Raw genomic sequence first — 15497 nt, forward strand, 5'->3', positions numbered from 1 at the left:
AGTAAAGCCAAAAAATAAACAAAAGCTGGACATAAATAAAATATCCCAAAATTTGATGTCATAAGTGTAAAGAACATTTAACACAATGATCGAATCTGATATATATCAGAAGTCTTCGAATAATAATATAGACTAAAAATAAAAGCTAGAACTAATGGCGGTCTGAATCTCAAGACCTCACCACTAATGGCGGTTTGAATACCCTGACTAGGATCAGTATCAAAAAGGAACACAGAAGTAGGGGTGAGTACAATCCACATGTACTCAGCAGGTTAAGCCGACTGAGTAGAAGGAATTAATCAATCCTATGAAATAAACTAAGAAACGTTTCCACCTCATACAGAAAAGTCTTACTCCGGCTATGATGCCGCCAATTTATATAGAACGGCGCGAGTAAAGTAAACATATAAGGATAGTTCAATATCACATAATATCAGATAAGGAAAATAATCCAAGATGCAATGTAATAAGATGTGGTGGTGTCGTATACAACTATCGAGTTATGCTCCCAAGTAGGACCCATGGGGGTCTCGCAGACCAAATACCTCACCACAATCTCGATGTATTAACTACCTCACCACCAAGATTGTGGACAAGGAGTCATGATACTAATGTCTCATCCGCTTACCATCTAACTCATGGTCAAGGATACAAAAAGGTGTCGCATTTTCTTTTTCAAAATGAATTTCCATAATTCTCAACTTCCCAGTGATCAATTGTCACGACCCAAGCCTAGGGCCTAGATGTGACATGGCGAATAAGGAACCCGAAAGTACCTCAAACAAGATTCTTAGCATTCTTTTAGCCTTTCATAGGTAATGATGATAAATAAACAAGCGGAAATCATAATAAATCTTCAACTTACATATGTCCAACAATACCTCTAACTATTAGATTTAACGGGGCTAAGACAAGTCCCTAGCTCACCCTCAATCATAATAGAAGAAATGTCATAGTAAAATATCTTAACATATCATAAACTAGAAAGACAAAGGAGTATTGTTCTCGGAAATGGGGAACTCACCAAAAGTAGTCTTCAATGAAATATCAACTAGCCACGTGGAGGAGAACGAGGAGGAGCACTGATCCCTACATGGTGATATCATATAGGCAAAAGAGTATGCATTAGTACTTTGAATGTACTAAGTATGTAAGGATGCATGAACATTGAGGAAACATTAAAAACATTTATGTAATATGAAACATAATGTAATACATGCATAATAAATCATATGGATATCCTTTAAAACATTCATTTTGTGGGAAAATAACCATATCGACATTTAAGACCATGCGAGCTATTACATGGAATCCAACATAACCCCCTACGTTGGCCGGGGAGACTACTTGCCGGGTAGAACTCCGTCAACTTCATTCATTTCTTTAACTTTAACTTTAAGGGCTATTTATGGATCCATTAGCCTAAGCCTACAAGGGCTCCTATGTTGGCACATAGTTAATGAGACAAGGGGTTGCTACTAGGATTCCCTTACCGAATCCCACCTCAATGCCTCATTCGGTGCTAAGTCAATCCCACGGAATAGTTTAATACTTCAAAATATTCATAGCATATAACTTGAGAATTCAAACATCATATTCGGTAGAATAGCTCATTAAAACATTTGATAATTCAAATATGCAAGAATTGTCCTTATTGCATAAAGAATTCATCATTCATATCATTTCATCATTCTTTCATTTCATAAGACTCCTTTTTTGATATTAGATATTGCTTTCATAAACATTTATTTGGAGTCAAAGCTTTCAAGTCAAACTTTATTAAAAACATAGTAAAACTAGGTGGATTCAAATCACTTCAACTTGAAAATATGTATGTAAATAAATATACATAAATACTTTGAAATCTATTAATTAAAAATTATGCTTTAAACAACCCACCATGAATTTCAAGAACCTTTAAATAGATAAATAAAAGAATTACTTGTAAACCATCAATTCATACATATGAAATAATATTGCATCAAAATAGACCAATAATCATTAGTTTAACCATGATTCATACTATTAAGTAAAATTAAGAATTAACATAAGAAAATATTACTTGAAATCAAGATATTTAATTGAAAGAGTTTTTGGACTAGATGGGTGGAAGAACCCATGGATAAATACTCACATAACTTAGAGTAAATCTTAAAGAAAATAAATATAATTTATCATATACTCAAAATAATTTAGGCATGAGAGTGGAAGGAATACTCTCATTGAAGCCTTACATACCTGGAAACCGAAGCTTTAGTTGGTACCGGAAGACTTAATGACCACTCTTGAGTCCTAGCTTCTCTCCTTGCCGGAACGTTTTGTGTACTACCCGGAATATATGAATTACCGGAATAGTATTTCTTCACTACTAAGAACTAAAACTATATTTGAGAATGTGTAAAGAAGTGTATAGAGAGAAGATTTACTTGAGAAAGCTTGATGAATAAAATGAGGAAATAAGGTGGGTATTTATAGGTGGGAAAGAGGACCTAACAATAAATAAAATAATTTATAAATAAAAATCTGAAAATTTAGTGGAATATATTGATGTCATGGATGATGTTAAATGGAGGACAATTTATGTCATTAGTGATGTCAAATGTATCTAGATCTTTCTATGGTAGGTGAAATGAGTTATCTTTGACAGAATACTCTTTTGGGGAGCTACGTTTGAATAAGATAAATTCCTTATTAGGATTTGGTGTCTTCATAAGAATTGTAGATATGGAAGTCTAGTTTCATATCGTTCAAGAATCAACCAATTTGGATAAACCTACAGTGAGATATGATTTTTCTTCTATAAATACTCATTTCCGTCACAGCATCCTACCTTACAAAGATTAATTTATTTGACCTACTTAACCTCCGAATCTTAAAATATGGTCTTCATAAAGGTTGTAGGTAATGATCTTGTGGTTACTCAGAAATTTGAATAACTCTATTTGGATATTCCTATGAAACGTTATGACCAAAATACAGAGGCTGTATCATATTTAAGCAAAAATTAAAACATCGTATACAACGTTTTTAGGGGATGTTACATTATCTCCCCCTTGGGAACATTCGTCCTCGAATGAGAAAAGACTTAGCTTGAGTGGAGTAGAGTGTTAACAAACAACCTATCATTAATGCAACAGTGTAATTTAAAATATCGTTTAAAATATATTTCATAATTTTGCAAGCATATGACAAGAAAAGTTGAGATGTAAGGATTTCAAGTAATTGAGCAAGGACAACTTAATACCTTAGGTTTGGGTAGAGGGGAAAAGATGAGGGTATCTCTTAATCATATCCGCGTCTGCTTCCCATGTTGCACTTTCTATTTATTGATTCCTCCAAAGGACCTTAACAGATGCAATTTCTTTGTTCCTCAATCTCTTAACTTGCCGGTCCAAAATTTCCATAGGAACTTCTTCATAGGTCAAGTTTTCTTCAATATTCACTACTCCCATAGGTACAATGGAACTAGGATCACCCACGTGTTTTTTCAACATAGACACGTGAAACACCGGATGAACCATGGCCATTTCCAATGGTAATTCCAACTCATATGCAACCTTACCAACACGTCTCACGATTCTATAAGGCCCTACATACCTAGGGCTCAATTTCCCTTTCTTACCAAATCGAACCACACCTTTCAGGGGTGAAACCTTCAGATACACCCAATCATCCACATTAAACTCAAGATCCCTTCTTCTAGTATCAGAATAGGACTTTTGACGACTTTGAGCCGTCTTCAACCTTTCTCTAATGATCTTCACCTTCTCTAAAGCATCAAGTACCAAATCGGGTCCCAACAAGGTCATCTCACCTACTTCGAACCAACCAACCGGTGATCTACATCGTCTCCCATACAAAGCTTCAAACGGCGCCATCTCAATACTTGAGTGGTAACTATTATTATAGACAAACTCGATGAGAGGTAGATGATCATCCCAATTCCCTTTAAACTCCAACACACAAGCCCTTAACATATCCTCTAGTGTTTGAATCGTCCTTTCGGCTTGCCCATCCGTTTGAGGATGAAATGCTGTGCTCAACTTTACCTTAGTACCGAGGCCTTTTTGAAATGATCTCCAGAAGTGAGAAGTGAATTGGGTACCACGATCCGAAATAATGGATAATGGCACACCATGCAACCTCACCAACTCCCGAATATACAACTTGGCATAGTCTTCGGCACTATAGGAAGTTTTAACCGGTAGAAAGTGAGCTGACTTAGTCATTCTATCAATAATTACCCAAATTGAGTCATGACGCTTCCGGGTATGAGGCAAACCCACTACAAAATCCATATTCACATCTTCCCACTTCCAAGTTGGGATTTCAATGTATTGGGCTAGGCCACCTGGCCTTTGATGTTCGGCCTTCACTTGTTGGCAATTCATACATTCGGACACAAACCTTGCTATGTCCTTCTTCATGCCACCCCACCAATACAACTCCTTTAAGTCTCGGTACATTTTTGTTGAACTGGGATGAATGGAGTATGTAGAATTATGAGCCTCCATCATGATCAAACTCCTTAAGCCATCAACATTTGGAACACATATCCGACCTTGATAGTATAGTACCCCATCTCCCCCTTGGGAAAAGACCTCTATCTTCTTTTCCTTTACTAACTTCTTTAACTCGATAAACTTTGGGTCAAGATCTTGCTTAGATTTAACATCCACCACCAAAGAGGATTCAGACCTATTTTGAACAACCATACCCCCATCATTAGTACCACACAACTTCACCCCTAATCTAGCCAATCGATGAACATCTTTCACCAACTCCCTCTTACTTTCATCCACATGGGCCATACTCCCCATAGACACTCTACTAAGTGCATCAGCAACCACATTAGCTTTACCCGGATGATAGTGCACACTCATGTCATAGTCCTTAAGGAGTTCTAGCCACCTTATTTGCCTTAGGTTAAGGTCCTTTTGGGTGAACACATACTGAAGACTCTTATGATCAGTATACATATCCACATGCACCCCATAGAGGTAATGCCTCCAAATCTTCAGAGTAAAAACAACAGCCGCCAATTCAAGGTCATGGGTAGGGTAGTTACGCTCATGCACCTTTAATTGCCTAGAAGCATAGGCTATGACCTTGCCGTTTTGCATTAATACACAACTTAAACCAATCTTTGAAGCATCACAATAAACTACAAACCCCTCTAATCCTTCTGGGAGAGTTAAAATAGGAGCAGAGGTAAGTCGATCTTTTAAGGTCTGGAAACTCTTCTCACACTCATCTGTCCATATGAATTTGGATTTCTTTTGGGTCAATTTTGTCATAGGAGATGAGATGGAAGAAAAGCCTTTGATGAACCTTCTATAGTACCCGGCTAGACCTAAGAAGATCCTAATGTCTGAATGAGATAATGGTCTAGGCCAATTTTTGACTGCCTCTATTTTCTTAGGATCAACCTTGATTCCATCACCGGATACTACGTGACCAAGAAATGCTACCTCCTTTAACCAAAATTCACACTTACTAAATTTTGCAAATAATTGTCTATCCCTCAATGTTTGAAGCACAACTCTCAAGTGATTTTTATGTTCTTCCTCACCCCGAGAGTAAATTAAAATATCATCAATGAAGACTACTACAAAGGTATCAAGGTAAGGTTTGAACACCCTATTCATCAAGTCCATAAACACCGCCGGTGCATTTGTCAACCCAAAACTCATCACCACAAACTCATAGTGACCATACCTTGTTCGGAAGGCTATTTTGGGAATGTCACACTCCCTTACCCGTAGTTAGTGATAGCCGGACCGAAGGTCGACCTTGGAGAAGTGACTTGCCCCTTGCAATTGATCAAACAAGTCATCTATTCTAGGGAGTGGGTACTTATTCTTAATGGTCATCTTATTTAATTGCCGGTAGTCTATGCACATTCGAAGTGACCCATCCTTCTTTCTTACAAATAGAACGGGAGCACCCCATGGAGAAATACTTGGTCTTATGAACCCCTTCTCTAACAAGTCCTTTAACTGTTCCTTCAACTCTTTTAATTCTGTCGGGACCATACGGTAAGGAGGAATAGAGATAGGTTGGGTATCAGGGAGGAGATCGATACCAAAATCAATTTCCCTTTCGGGAGGGACACCAGGAAGGTCATCGGGAAAGACATTGGGGAATTTATTGACTATAGGAACTGACTCAAGAGAAGGACTTTTGGAGTTGATATCCCTAACCCTCACAATGTGGTAAACACATCCCTTAGAAATTATTTTGCAGGCCTTAAGATAAGAAATAAACTGACCCTTCACCACTGAATCATGACCCTGCCATTCAATAACAGGCTCATTTGGAAATTAGAATTTGACTCGACGATTCCTACAATCTATGGAAGCATAAGATGTATGTAACCAATCCATCCCAAGAATGACATCAAAATCTATCATGTCAAGCTCAATAAGATCACAAGGAATAACTTTATGCAAGATAGACACAAGGCAACCCCTATAGACTTTTCTAGCAATAACTGACTCACCAACGGGGGTAGACACCAAATAGGACTCTAATAACATTTCAGGTAAAACATCAAATCTATTAGCAAGGAATGGAGTAACAAAAGATAAATTTGCACCTGGATCTAATAGTGCATACACATCAAAAGAAAAGACCTTTAACATACCGGTAATGACATTGGGTGCATCCTCAACCTCTTGTCTCCCATGCAAGGCGTAAAAGCGGTTGGTGCGTTGGACACCACCTTGGACTTGTTGACCATGAGCAATTTGGCCTTGAGTCCTACCACCACCATCTCTAAAATCCTTAGCATGGTGGCCCAGCTTGCCATACTTAAAGCATGCATTGGAGCCAGCTAAGCATTCCCCTTTGTGAGTCCTTCCACACTTCTTGCAAGCAGGGAAAGTTTGAGTAGCAACATTTTCTCTTGGAATCATTGGTTTACCACTCTTGTCCTTGTTGAACCTTGAAGGAGGAGTATTGGTGGAACCTTGTCTCACAAATCTTTGCCCACCTTGGCCTTTGCCATTGTTTCCATGATCGGACCTTTGAGGGTTAAACCCTCCACCATCCACTCTAGCCTTTTTGAACCCCCTTGATCTCTCTCTAAGCTTCTCTTCTTCAATTTGTTCTGCGTAAGTCATTAACCGAGAGATGTCCATCTCCTTGATCAACATGGCCGTTTTGCTCTCCTTGGACACCAAGCTTGAGACACCGGAAATAAACTTGCTCATTCTAGCTCTTGGCTCGGAGACCATGAAGGGAGCATACTTTGACAACTTAGTGAATTTGAGAGCATACTCCCTTACGCTCATACTTCCTTGACGGAGGTTGATAAACTCTTGGATTTTAGCCTCCCTTAGCTCCAATGGGAAGAAGCAGTCTAGGAAGGCACCTTTGAACTCTTCCCATCCTATCGACCCTATTTCTTCATCCCTCTCAACAATCCATTGTTCGTACCACACTCGAGCCACACCTTTGAGTTGATAGTCCACTAGCTCGGCCTTCTCATTTGGTGGCACACCCATGATAGCCACAATCCGGTACACCTCATTAATGAACTCCATAGGGTCCTCATCTAGTTTAGAACCATCGAACTCGGGTGGATTCATCCTTTGGAAATCCCGAATCCTAGAGGCTATATTTTGCATTTGGGGAGGAGGAACACCTAGATTCCCTTGGTTAGCTACGACTTGGGCTAACAAAGTAATAACACTGCGAAACTCGGCATGGGTTACCCCATCCTCATGATGTTGGGCATTAGGAATCGGAGGAGTTTGGTCCTCATCGTCAACCCTTGCTCTTCGAGGTGGTCTTCCACGAGTCATTATCTAGAGAACACAAAATGGGTCGTTAGTTAAAGGAAAGCTTAGGACAAGCTAAGGCACGACATGAATTTGAAAGAAGTGAAAAGTTTCCTAAACGTCTCATAGTCTCTTATTCATAATTGTGGCGCGCTACACAACCATGAACAAGAACCTATTTAACGCGGTATGTTGGACTTCCAAGGATCATTCAAAACCTCAGGCTCAGATACCAAGTTTGTCACGACCCAAGCCTAGGGCCTAGACGTGACATGGCGAATAAGGAACCCGAAAGTACCTCAAACAAGCTTCTTAGCATTCTTTTAGCCTTTCATAGGTAATGATGATAAATAAACAAGCGGAAATCATAATAAATCTTCAACTTACATATGTCCAACAATACCTCTAACTATTAGATTTAACGGGGCTAAGACAAGTCCCTAGCTCACCCTCAATCATAATAGAAGAAATGTCATAGTAAAATATCTTAACATATCATAAACTAGAAAGACAAAGGAGTATTGTTCTCGGAAATGGGGAACTCACCAAAAGTAGTCTTCAATGAAATATCAACTAGCCACGTGGAGGAGAACGAGGAGGAGCACTGATCCCTACATGGTGATATCATATAGGCAAAAGAGTATGCATTAGTACTTTGAATGTACTAAGTATGTAAGGATGCATGAACATTGAGGAAACATTAAAAACATTTATGTAATATGAAACATAATGTAATACATGCATAATAAATCATATGGATATCCTTTAAAACATTCATTTTGTGGGAAAATAACCATATCGACATTTAAGACCATGCGAGCTATTACATGGAATCCAACATAACCCCCTACGTTGGCCGGGGGAGACTACTTGCCGGGTAGAACTCCGTCAACTTCATTCATTTCTTTAACTTTAACTTTAAGGGCTATTTATGGATCCATTAGCCTAAGCCTACAAGGGCTCCTATGTTGGCACATAGTTAATGAGACAAGGGGTTGCTACTAGGATTCCCTTACCGAATCCCACCTCAATGCCTCATTCGGTGCTAAGTCAATCCCACGGAATAGTTTAATACTTCAAAATATTCATAGCATATAACTTGAGAATTCAAACATCATATTCGGTAGAATAGCTCATTAAAACATTTGATAATTCAAATATGCAAGAATTGTCCTTATTGCATAAAGAATTCATCATTCATATCATTTCATCATTCTTTCATTTCATAAGACTCCTTTTTTGATATTAGATATTGCTTTCATAAACATTTATTTGGAGTCAAAGCTTTCAAGTCAAACTTTATTAAAAACATAGTAAAACTAGGTGGATTCAAATCACTTCAACTTGAAAATATGTATGTAAATAAATATACATAAATACTTTGAAATCTATTAATTAAAAATTATGCTTTAAACAACCCACCATGAATTTCAAGAACCTTTAAATAGATAAATAAAAGAATTACTTGTAAACCATCAATTCATACATATGAAATAATATTGCATCAAAATAGACCAATAATCATTAGTTTAACCATGATTCATACTATTAAGTAAAATTAAGAATTAACATAAGAAAATATTACTTGAAATCAAGATATTTAATTGAAAGAGTTTTTGGACTAGATGGGTGGAAGAACCCATGGATAAATACTCACATAACTTAGAGTAAATCTTAAAGAAAATAAATATAATTTATCATATACTCAAAATAATTTAGGCATGAGAATGGAAGGAATACTCTCATTGAAGCCTTACATACCTGGAAACCGAAGCTTTAGTTGGTACCGGAAGACTTAATGACCACTCTTGAGTCCTAGCTTCTCTCCTTGCCGGAACGTTTTGTGTACTACCCGGAATATATGAATTACCGGAATAGTATTTCTTCACTACTAAGAACTAAAACTATATTTGAGAATGTGTAAAGAAGTGTATAGAGAGAAGATTTACTTGAGAAAGCTTGATGAATAAAATGAGGAAATAAGGTGGGTATTTATAGGTGGGAAAGAGGACCTAACAATAAATAAAATAATTTATAAATAAAAATCTGAAAATTTAGTGGAATATATTGATGTCATGGATGATGTTAAATGGAGGACAATTTATGTCATTAGTGATGTCAAATGTATCTAGATCTTTCTATGGTAGGTGAAATGAGTTATCTTTGACAGAATACTCTTTTGGGGAGCTACGTTTGAATAAGATAAATTCCTTATTAGGATTTGGTGTCTTCATAAGAATTGTAGATATGGAAGTCTAGTTTCATATCGTTCAAGAATCAACCAATTTGGATAAACCTACAGTGAGATATGATTTTTCTTCTATAAACACTCATTTCCGTCACAGCATCCTACCTTACAAAGATTAATTTATTTGACCTACTTAACCTCCGAATCTTAAAATATGGTCTTCATAAAGGTTGTAGGTAATGATCTTGTGGTTACTCAGAAATTTGAATCACTCTATTTGGATATTCCTATGAAACGTTATGACCAAAATACAGAGGCTGTATCATATTTAAGCAAAAATTAAAACATCGTATACAACGTTTTTAGGGGATGTTACATCAATGATATGATGAATGAGGATAAATGCATTCACAACACACAAGACATTGACGCAATATTCAACTCGACATGTAATACAAGGTTCAAAGTTCTCAAAACTTAACCTAAACATGACATTCACCCTCAATAGACAGTAATGGGAAGGAAATACCTCAAATTAAGTGTTCACCCTTTTTTGAAAATATCTTGGTACTCAGGTATGCTCAAAACCCCCAAATCAACCCATCAAGCAGGCATTACGATTAAAATAGTATACTTATGCCTCTCTCACAAGCAAATCATGAATCACATACTACCAAAGCAGATAAGATAGCAAATAAGGCCCCCACATGAGCTACACAGTACAAATAAGCCCCCACACGTGCATATCAAAGTAATTAACAACCCCAAATTATACTACAACCCTCATCCCAAAGTCTACAACAAAGAATTGACTAATTACCCCAATTCAGCCCTAAGAAGGATAATCAAACATACCTCAATTGCCGAAACTGCATTTGAACGCTCTACCGGATGAACAACCCCTAAATTCAATGCTCGAAATGACAACCCTATATCAAGAGTGAAACATACATGTCACAAGGAGTCCAATGACACCCATATTGATAGGTTTCAAAACCGGTGTAAAATAGTCCAAGAAAATTGATTAATTTCGAAAAGGGACAAATCCAAAATTTTATTGTAAAATCATGTTCTACTAGTAATAAGGAACTCATGGTTGAAAAAATAAATAAAAATATAGTAGAAATCAAATAAGAAATCACCATTATCCTTAAAATTTGGGTTAGGAAAGAACCAAGAAAATTGGGGTTTAAAACTAAAGATTAGGAGTTGAAATTACCATATAATTAATAAAAATGGAAGGTTTTAGGTCAAAATTCACCTACCCAACAATTTACCTCAAAAATCTCTTCTCAAATCGCCTCCCCAAGCTCCAAGAACTCAAAAATAAAGGAAATGGGGGATTTCCCGAAGTTACTGTTTTAGGGACGCGATTTAACCCTTCACGATTGCGGGCCACTAACCTTGGCAATCGCGAAGCACAAACAGACTTCCCTACTCGATCGTGTGGCTTCAGACGTGATGGTGAGGAGCAATAGAATAACTCTTCACGAACGCAAGGAAGAGATCGCGAATGCGATGAAGAAGAATACCTGCACCAGAAATCAACAATTTCCTAAACTCAAAGTGTAACGACCCTCTTGGAAGGATGTTACTACTTAAAAAGAGACCGTATATAAAACTCGTGACATTTAAAAAAAAAACTTCCCGTAAGACATGTTTATATAATCTAGTAGTGAAATTTGGCCCGTTTAAAAATAGGTAAAGGTGTAAGATTTTAGCCATTTTAAAATTATTTGACCTCAATTAAATCAAATAAAAGTTTCAATTAAGAACGGAACAAATTTTCAAAATAATTTAAGAAAATAACTTACGTGACATCTATGTATCATTTCATATCACTACAATTCATGTTATAAACTATTACCAACTTACAAGTACCATAGTTAACTAATTCATGCTTCATACAAATATTCCAACTCCAACGGTAAATTTAGTACATCATAAGACTTGGAATTTACATGCCCCAAAATAACAAAATAAGCAACCAACTTAGGTTACAACCCATGGTGTCATGAATGGATCAACTCTCACAAATAAGTATATAAATACATATACACAAGCACCCCATTGGTCATATACATGTCCCAAAAACTACTACAAAATATAGATTCCTATATGCAAATGTGATCTTCCTTAAAGCTCCCAACAACTTTATCTTCAATGGTCAACTTCAAGCATCTTCTCAGACATTTCCTACAATAGAAATAACTATCGCTAAGCATAAAGCTTAGTGGTGCAAAACTACAAGTTTGAAGCCTTTAGGTTCTCCAATTTATTTTCTCAAGTCATGCGTAGCACAAATATACACATAATAAATAAATCAAGCCAATCAATATATCACGAGTATCAAGTTCTATATTTAAAAGTTTAAGTGTCAATAATTCATAGAACCACATTTACAAGATTTAGCACCAAGTTTCGCCCAATATGTACGTCATGTCGTCACACCAAACATGACTAAGTATCAAGAAGGGTACAGACCCAATAATCAAGAGAACCAAGAACCATATTTAAAATGGTTTCCTAATTCGTACTCAAAATGGACAACTTCCATACTTAAGACGAACTAAAAATCCATAATCAAGATGGAAAAGGGTCCAAATCAAGAGGCATGCCAATAGTGACAAAGTCACAACCATAAGAAGGACAAAGTCCACAAGAATGTCAAGTGATCGAGCAATTCGTACAAGTGGGCGAGTCAAACAAGTGTCTTGCAAATCTCCAAAGATACCAACATGACAATACAAAATTTCAAGAATATCAAACGTACCAAGATAGGCTTTCAAATATACTAGCAAGTAACAAGAGTACAAGTACAAGTTTATATACAAACATCAGCCTTTTAGCATACAACAATCCGACACGACTTCAAGAGTTCAAATCGTAGAGCAATCAATGTCTCAAGTTCCTCAACTTGTACACGATATAAACAACCTTGAAAATACCATTAAATGCCCTCTTTAATTTCCAGAACCTCCATAATAGTGACATGAAACAAGATTTATCATTAAAAATAAGCCTAACCTATTTTCAACTGAATTATGTTACCAAAACAATAAATTCAGCAAGCCAAGTACCTCAGGTTGTAGCTACATCTTGAAAATGAAATCGGCAAAACTGGACTTTATGCCCTTCATGAAACTTTTAGATCTATGTCTTAAGTATTCAACCCAAAAGAAATCACCGCAAAACACATTTTTACAAAAAGATATCATCAAAACACTAACAGTTATACATGAGAAATTTTTAAATCAAGAATCTGGACAGAAGTTGTCCTATGTTTCATCCTCTCTTTTTTGACTTAATAACAGCAGATCTAGGCTCCAACATAAACATAAGAGTTGTAGGTACGTGTTTTATCTTTCCAAATCATATTTATTTACTAAAAGCAAAGGTCTACACAACGAGATATGCATGAAATACTATTAGCTACATAGTTTCAAAAACGGATTTGATCACTTACCAAGAGTTAAGGTGTATCTTGAGTTTCAGCTATGTAGAACCTGCTTTTCTTGTGATTTTTTTGTGAAATAACTCATTGTAAAAGATTTATAAATGTCCTTTAGTCTAAAATAATCGAACTTCTTAGTGGAGCTTCATTAAGATATAATATAGAAGTGATATCTATCATTAAAGTTGCTGAAAATCAGGTGGTTGTCCAAAAAGTCACTAACGCTGCCCAACTTTGTCTTTTTTTTTAAAAATCAATCACACCTTGATTACCATTATTAGAAGGATATGCTTATACATATAATGCCATGGACATTTACTAAACTATCCTAAGACAATCCGTCAGAATACTGTCACGATTTAATGAAATCAAGTTTTTTTTTCACGTAACAAAATTCAAGTCAAAGAATCGGTACGTAGTAGTTGATCATATCATCAAGAAATATCCACTTTAAATGTGAAAATTAGCTTAAATAATTAGGAGCGTTACATAAAATCTATGATCAAACCCTCGAAATTCGTTCAGAATCCCATATACACGAACCATAGAAGCATTCCTACTAAATTTGACGTTCCGGACACAATGAAACCATCAGAATTCAAATTTGAGGTCTCCTTGACCCGAAACTCGATAAGTCGCAACTAAACTAACTTGAACCTCAAAAAGACCAAAATGTCCACGGAGCTTTTGAAAAATAAAGTGGAGCCTCTCTTAGGCCTAAAATCACCTACTGAAACCAATGAAATTATCAGCAATCTAATCCGAGTCGCTGAAACCGAATTGTTGATCAAAGTCAAATTCGACTCATTTAAAACCAAACTTTCCAACTTAAGACCTCAAATCCATGCATCAACCCCAAATCTAATTCCGACAACTCTCCTAGTCTATTTCCACATTTCGGAGCTAATGGAACTAACGAAATCACGTTCCAAGACCCGTAGTTCCAATTGGTATCGAAAATCACTTTTGAGACACTTAAACCACTAAAACTCAAAAACTCACTCAAATCACAACCTTTTAAGAACTTAACAAAACCAACTACACAAATTAGTCAAATAACACTCGGGGACACTAACGAAAGGGGTACAATGGTAATTCTCAAGAATTTCCAAAAATGACCCTCAAGGTCATTACAGCTATGTTGGTGAAAAGTCAAATTATTGTTATATATGAGTAATTTGGGTGCTTAATTTGTATAATTAGATTATTTTTTTTCCCTTATTATTATCGTTCGAGGGAAATCATCTTATACGTACATTTAACCTTAAGGGAGCTACAACATGAATTTTCATTTGCTAAACACTTCAAAAAGATGATACAAATACAGTCATCTACCTTATATTATGGTTTAAAATTACTCTTTGTTATGCTTTGATTAGAGTTCTCACTGAAGCTCCATTGGGATCTGAGGCAAATATAAGACAGTTTGTAATGGCGAGGTATAAGAAATGACTTAGAGCCCATTTGGATTAGCTTATAAGATGCTTATAAGTAGTTTTCAATTTTTTTGAGTGTTTAGCTGATCAATTTAAAGTCATTTTATACTTAAAATAAGCTCCAAAAAATAATTCAGTTAGTTTGACTTAGCTTGTCTAAAACAGCTTATAAACTGAAAACAACTTATAAGCCAAAAAAATAAATTGGGTTACCCCAGCTTTTTATTTTAGCTTAAAATAAGCAGTTCAGCTTATAAGCAGCTTAAAAAAAACTTATCCAAACAGGCTCTTAGAGACTTTTTGTGTAGTTTTAAAATAATATAATTATTTCAAAATAATTTAAAATTTTATATCCAAATATTTAGTCAAAATTAAGTATTTTGACCATCATACTCCGAGTCCTTTTTACACTTTGGAACAAAGGAAGTAATGAAAATCTACTGTATTTCAAAAAGGTTGAAAGCAATTTTAGCGATGGTCAACGATGCATGCAACTAAAAACTACAACAAACAACATACCCAATATATTCCCGAAGAGGGTGGAATATACACTGATCTTACCCTATCTTTGTGAGAAGTTATTTCTGATAGAACGTGCGACTCAGAACTACCATGCAGAATAATCCCAAATATAC

This window comes from Solanum dulcamara, chromosome 10, assembly GCF_947179165.1.
Source record: "Solanum dulcamara chromosome 10, daSolDulc1.2, whole genome shotgun sequence".
In the NCBI taxonomy this organism is placed as follows: Eukaryota; Viridiplantae; Streptophyta; class Magnoliopsida; order Solanales; family Solanaceae; genus Solanum; species Solanum dulcamara.